The 6758-nt window shown below is 42.1% G+C and overlaps 1 pseudogene; it reads right to left on the bottom strand.

Annotated features, from left to right (window-relative positions):
- Positions 1-4288: 4288 nt before the first annotated feature.
- On the bottom strand, positions 4289-5305 carry LOC104860572 (annotated as a pseudogene).
- Between the last annotated feature and the right edge of the window lie 1453 nt (positions 5306-6758).

Genomic DNA, 6758 nt, shown 5'->3' with positions numbered 1-6758 from the left:
TTTTGAAAACGGTGACAGTTTTACTCTAGGGTGCTGATTTGAAGCTTCAGGGCAAAGCAAACTGAAGGAACTTGCAGGGCAAGAGAGTCACTCTGGAGCATGTCATCAAAGATTCCAGGGGACTGGGACAAAACAAAAACAAGCCAACAAACAACTCCCCGAACCTGGGAAGAACCTTCAAGGCAGCTCTGGAACCTTAAGTTATCACTGCTGTAGGAAGCTCAGTTTTCTGGCGTAACTTCTGTGTTAGAGAGATGAGGAAGGGAAGGCACAAAGGGGTGAAGATGTCAAAAGCACAGAGCTGGGACGAGAGGCCAAGGCTTTGACTTTCCAACTAACCAGGGCACTTTTTACTGTATTTGGTGGCCACTCTGTTTCTGGTGCCTCTAAAGTCCTTTCCTTTTGAATTTGTGCTTCAACATGAACGTAGTTGCATGTATTGTTTTTTTCCACATCACTCACTCTGCTCATTTTAAAAATTAAAAAAAAGTTTGCAGTTCTGGGAATTAGAAATAGTGTTTTAATTAAGAGTTTTATTTGCAGCCGCCCAATTGTACCTGTGCCACCTTACACAGGCGGCATGGATCACAGTGAGGGAGAGCATGAGGGTGGCCCCGGGTAGCTGTTCCTTCAGAACAGGAGGAAGAACCACCAACCAGAAGGGAAGGCATACTCTCCTGCTGCAGGTCTGCAGAAGGCGTGGCTCTACTTCCAGAGGTACCCCAGCCGCTGTTTGTGCAGTTTCTCAAGTTCTAGACCCCACTGTTGATGCTGTTTTGGTCTTGAGGCAAGACCTCTCAAAACTCTCTTCCAGTCAGTGGGAAAGAAGAGGAATTATTCAGTAATTATTCAGTCAGTTAAATGACTGACTGTTCCATTAAAAAAAAATTGCTGCCTTTTTATTGCTTGTAACAAAATAAATTCCAGGTGCATCGCAAATTTAACTGTAAGAAAGCGAAAGCATAAAAGTGTTAGAAAGAAACATGAACTAATTAAAAAATTAAAAAATTTCAGGCAATGTAAAACACACATCTGAACAGGCTAGGTAAAACAGAGAAGACACACACACACACACACACACACACAGCTGTTCGTGTAGCTCAGTGGTAGAGCGGCTGGCTTAGCATGGAGAACAACATGAGTCCTATCCCCAGCACTGCAAAAATATTAAAAAGGAAATATATATGACAAAGGACTGCTTTGCTAAATATGTTTTCTGAAGTTTTACAGTTCAACAAGAAAAAGACCCAGCAATGCACAGCTGGAGAGGCAGACAAAAGAAATACAAATAATTTGTAAGCATAAAGAAAATGGCTAAACTGGGCATGGTGGCACATGCCTGCAAGCCCAGCATTCTAGGAGGTTTAAGTGGGATTGTAAATTCTAGCCCAGCCTGGAAAACTTAATGACTTAGGGAGACCCTGTCTCATATAAAAAATACAATGGTCTGGGATGTAGCTCAGTGTGAAAACTGGTTTCAATCCCTAATACTGCAAAAACAAAACAAAAATATAAACAACAGCAAACAAACTTAACAGGAAGACAATATGTTTATCTATTGGATTGTTAAAGATTACAGATTTTTTATTTGTTATTATTATTTGCATGCGTGCGTGCATGTGTGTGTGTGTGTGTGTGTGTGTGTGTGTGTATGTGTGTGTGTGGTGTTGTTTGGGATTGAACCCAGGGCCTTATGCACATTAGGCAAGTGTTTTGCCATTCATCCATTACCCATAGCCTTTACTGTTATTATTTTTTGGTGCTAGAAATTGAACCCAGGATTGTGTTCTTGCTGAGTATGCAACCTACCACTGAGCTACACCCCAGCTGTCACAGAAATTAATTAATTAATGTTGGTACCAGGAATTGAACTCATGACCTCGCGCTTGCAAGGCAGGCACAGTGCCACTGAGCTACATCTTGGGCCCGAGAGGTACTCTTAAACACTCTCAGGAGACATGTATGTTCGTCTAAGCTCTTTGGAAGGAACATAGATGCTACTTACAAAAATTTAAAATTCAAATACAATTAACTTAACAATTGCCTTGTGTAGAATTACTCTAGATTTATGTCCAAGGATGTTCATTATAGTCCTGTTATGCAAAAAACTGGAATTACCTAAAGTGATTTTTAATGAGTTGGCACTATTTCCTCATCATGAAACATTGCAAGTTCCTAATTTTATTTCTTACTTCATTTTCTTCACAATGCTTATAACCCTATCTTGTTTCCTTTTTTGCCTCCTTGAGTGTGAGCCTTGTAGGGCAAAGACTTACCAGTCTATTCAGCCTTCTTAGCATTGCATGATATATGTGTGTTTAATTGAAAGAAAGGGTCAACAGAATTATCCTATTTTATAAAAATTATTAATAACAATGAATATAAATATATAGAGAAAAGAAATGGGAAAATATGCACCATGTTTGTTTGTTTGTTTGTTTGAGACAAAGTCTCACTATGTAGTTGAGGCTGACCTGGAACTCACTATGTAGCCCAGGCTGGTCTCGAACTCACAGCGATCCTCCTGCCTCAGCCTCCTGAGTGCTGGGATTACAGGTGTGTGCCACCACACCCAATTGCACCACATTTTTGATAATAATTGTCTATGAAGTGTGGGGATACAGGGTATATTATGTTCGTGTTTTTTTTTTTTTTTTTTTTTTTTGTACCGGAGATTGAACTTGGGACCGTGTACTTGCAAGGCAGGTGGCAGAACCCCTGAGCTAAATCCCCAGCCCTATTATCTTCTGTGTATTTCTATAATGTTGAAATTTTAAATAATGAATGTGTGTTGCTTTCTCACACTTATTTAACTTATACAGTACAGCTAATTTCAAAGAGGATGCAGGATGTGGGGAGTAATAGTCTAGATCTATACTTTCCAATACGTTAGCTACTAGCCAAATGTGGCTACTGAGCACTTGAAATGTGACATTTCCAACTGAGAAATTAACTTCTAAATTTTATTTGAATTTAAAAATTGATATTTAAATACTCAACTGTTATCATAACTCTTTTAAACACACTTGGATTGACTTGGATATGTGATTCTACTTGTTTAAGTATATATTTTATAACACCTGTATTCAGGTCAAGTGTTTCTAATAAAAATGTCACGTCCAAATTCCTACGTCTAAAATACACACTGGGATTCAAAGATTCAGCACAAAGAAGAATATAAAATACCTCTTAATTCATTGCTTATATTGATTATATGTTAAAGTTGTTACTGGACCCAGGTCTGAGCTGCTCACTGCTGGAAAGCCAAGATTCAGGAGATAAGAATTGGTTGGAAGGACTCAGGTTTGTTCACGGGCTGGAACTCTGGAAGACACAGGGCGGTCGTCAGAGGGAGAGAAGGAGGTGCGGTCGGGCCACAGGCAGGGAAGCTGTGTGCTGAGCGGGGGCTTTGCCATCCAGGGCACGTGCCTCTGTTTTTTCCGACTGGAATATCAAAATCAGTGTCAAGCTCCTATGGCTAGTTCCTGTTATTTTTTTTCAACAGACTTATTGATTCTCTGCAAGTTAAATCTCACAGCAAATTACAAACTCCGTATGAGTTGATGCACAGAACTAAAGACTAGAGAGGGGTATGACATGTTCTGGTGTTATCTGAAGGTAACTAGATGTTCCAAAGGAAGATTATTTAGAAGTTAACATAGATTTAGCTTAGTGGTTCCACTGCCTGCTTTGCAAGCACAGGGTCTGGAGTTCGATCCCTGGTACCAACACAATAAAATAAAACAAAAAATCAGATAGAATTTAGAGTGCCAGACAAAAGGGAGAGGACATATTGCTATGACCTGCACAGCATTGTGTCCAGAGAGAGCAGTGGGAGATGAAGAAAAGACGTTAAATATCAAGATTACTCTTTCTTTCTTTCTTTGGTACTGAGGATCAAACTTGGGACTTTGTGCTTGTGAGGCAGGCAGCGGCACCACTGAGCTAAATCCTCAGCCCTTGAGATTACTGTTTTTTGGAGGTTGTTTTTGGTTGGTTTATTTATTTGTTTTTCAACCTATATATTTATCGTGTAAAACAAAATCAATATCAGACATACTAAATTTGGGCTGGTTCAAATGTGACAGGTCATTTTCAGTAAAGAACTGAGGTAAAGAAGGTACAGTGTTGCTGGCAAGGGGACAGAGAACAAAACCGTTTTCCAGTAAATGTAAAAGCAGGCATCACAAAGCCAGTGTGAGTCAGCCGAGGAAGGGACTCTACATTGAATGTGTAAGGCTAAAACTAAGGGAAGCACAGAACACTCAGAGAGGAAAGGCCACGCTCACTACTCAAGACAGCAAGTGCCGTAGAGGTTGGGTGGAGAATAGCCGTCAGTGCAGAGCTGCTGGAGAACTCTGACCACATCGTAGTCCTCAGGTGGTGTGACCCGTTCCCAAGCAAGCTTTTCACAGTAGATCTGATCCTCTACAAAGAAGTGGCCCTGCTGTTTCAGGTTGGTACCACAGTCGGTACACACATAACACAAAGGGTGGTGGTGATGGTTCCGTAACTTCACAAACACACCAACAATGCCAGTGTCACACTTGTCACACATGGGCAACTTCTGAGCATTTCTAACAGATGCAGCCACTTTGGTGACTGGAACTTTAACACTTCTAAATGCTGAGGGCTCACTGGGATCCCCCTTTTCCTCTGACTCCAGGATTTTCTGCAAAACCAGGAAGCATGTGGACTGTTTGTGTGGCTCATTTAACTCCTGTTTCTCCTGAAGCATCTTGTAAACTTCAGATTCTTTGTCAATGATGAGGCTACCTGAATGCTGGGAACGATCTAAGGGTTGGCCATTTGCCTCCTCCTCACTGGAGTCTTTGACTCCACAGCACTGTTGAAGCTAGATGTGTTTTCAGAAGAGTAGAGGCCTGCTGGGTTGTTGTACTGATTCTTGATAACCCTGTGGGCAGTGCTGGAGGCAGGCGAAGCTGTAAAGGGCATGGTACTTCGGTTGTGGGCCCTTCCAATGTGCAGGACCTCCTGGGGTTCAGAGACTAAATTCATTTTGTATGGATGTTTCCCCTCCTCAGTCACTAGAGGAGACCAGATTTTGTTCAGATCTGGTTACCGTGAGAATCATGTTATCTGTACAGCCTTTGATTTTGTTCTGAGCTTCCAAGTACATCATATTGCTGGTATTGTCCCCATCGATGGCTGTGATTATATCTCTGATACATAAATTATTAGTGGGTGACCCGGGAAAAGGTGAGGGGCTGCTAAAAGTCTTTGCCACCCAAGAGGCAGAAGCCCCAAGGTCCGGGCCCTGAAGGACAATCTGCTGGGTAGCCATAGCACTGCATAGACGGCCCCGGGACAGACCGAGGACAGTGCTGCATGCTGGGATCCCAAAACAGCTGTTGGAGCTCCAGATCACTTGATAGCTGGGACCAGGTAGAACCATAGCTTGTCAGTCTTTATAGTGGAAGCCAAACAGGAAGAGAAGGCAGGCAAATAGTGCTATGTGGTCTACGGTGGCCGAGGTGGAACTCGGCATGATTGTTTCATGATGGGGCATGCGCCGGAAGGGAACGGGAAGGATACAATGTAACTGTCTCCCGCGGCTGTGCCATCCAGGGTCTTCGATATGAGTCAAACAGACTGACTCTAGGAGAAAGGAAGCAACGAGGAGAGGAAGGGCCATTTTCGGGCTTGGCAGGAGGCACAAAATCCTTTCAAAAGACATAGGGAGGGAAGGCAAACGTAACGCTTTCCAAAGAGCAGCCATTGTTATAAAATAATGCAATTTTGGATATACAGTAAAACCTTAGGTTGTAACTTGTTCTGCTAGTGAGTGTTCCCACAAGAAGAGAAAACATTTCTAATAGATTTTAACTTGATAAATGAATGAAGTCTTACAAGTAGTATGTGATGCTGAATGTCGCATGATCACAACTGAGCCAGTGGTCTCCTCCCTTCTCTCTCTCCCTGGGATTGTACCAAGAGGTTAGGAAGGAGATTGCACCTGAAGAGGAGAAAAAGGCAGACAAAAATGTGGGAAACCATGCAAAATTTTGTAGAAAACACCACCCAAACACCAAACACCCAAACACCACCAGCAATGCAATGTCACATTTCCACAAAATCCTCAAAAGGAGACAAAAGCCAGATGCCAGCGGATAGAAGTTAAAGCTGCACAAAGAGAAAAAGATTCCATTGAGCCAGTAGATAGCAGTGATTCCATTAGTGATAGTGAAAGTCGTTCTATGCAGTAACCCTCCTCTCTCTTGTCTCCCTCAAACCAGCCACAAAGGTTTTCAAAGGCAAGTGCAAATTAATTTTTCTTTGTATTTTGTGTATTATTTATTTTATATCATGTTGCAGTATTTAACCATCTTTCTATAAATACTTTTGGGTTGTGGAACAAATCATCTACTTTCCATTATTTCTTAGGGAGAAATTTGCTCTGATATACTGCTTTGGATGACAAGCATGTTTCCGGAACGAATTATGCTTGCAAACCGAGGTTTTACTATATTGGGTTGGATGAAATGTTGAAATCAATTTCACCTGCTTCTTTTTTTGGTGGTACCAGGGATTGAACTCAGGACCTTGTGCTTGTGAAGCAGGCAGCGGGAACCACTGAGCTAAATCCCCATCTCTAATTTCACCTGTGCCTTAAAATGTAGCTACAAGAGAGCCGGGCATGGTGGCACACGCCTGTAATCCCAGCACTCGGGAGGCTGAGGCAGGAGGATCGCTGGGAGTTCGAGACTAGCTGGGCTACATAGTGAGTTCAAAAAACC

This window comes from Fukomys damarensis, unplaced genomic scaffold (assembly GCF_012274545.1).
Source record: "Fukomys damarensis isolate Sample0158 unplaced genomic scaffold, DMR_v1.0_HiC HiC_scaffold_14, whole genome shotgun sequence".
Classification (NCBI taxonomy): domain Eukaryota; kingdom Metazoa; phylum Chordata; class Mammalia; order Rodentia; family Bathyergidae; genus Fukomys; species Fukomys damarensis.
Note: the sequence above shows the minus strand (reverse complement) of the source record. Positions and strands in the feature narration are given on the sequence as shown.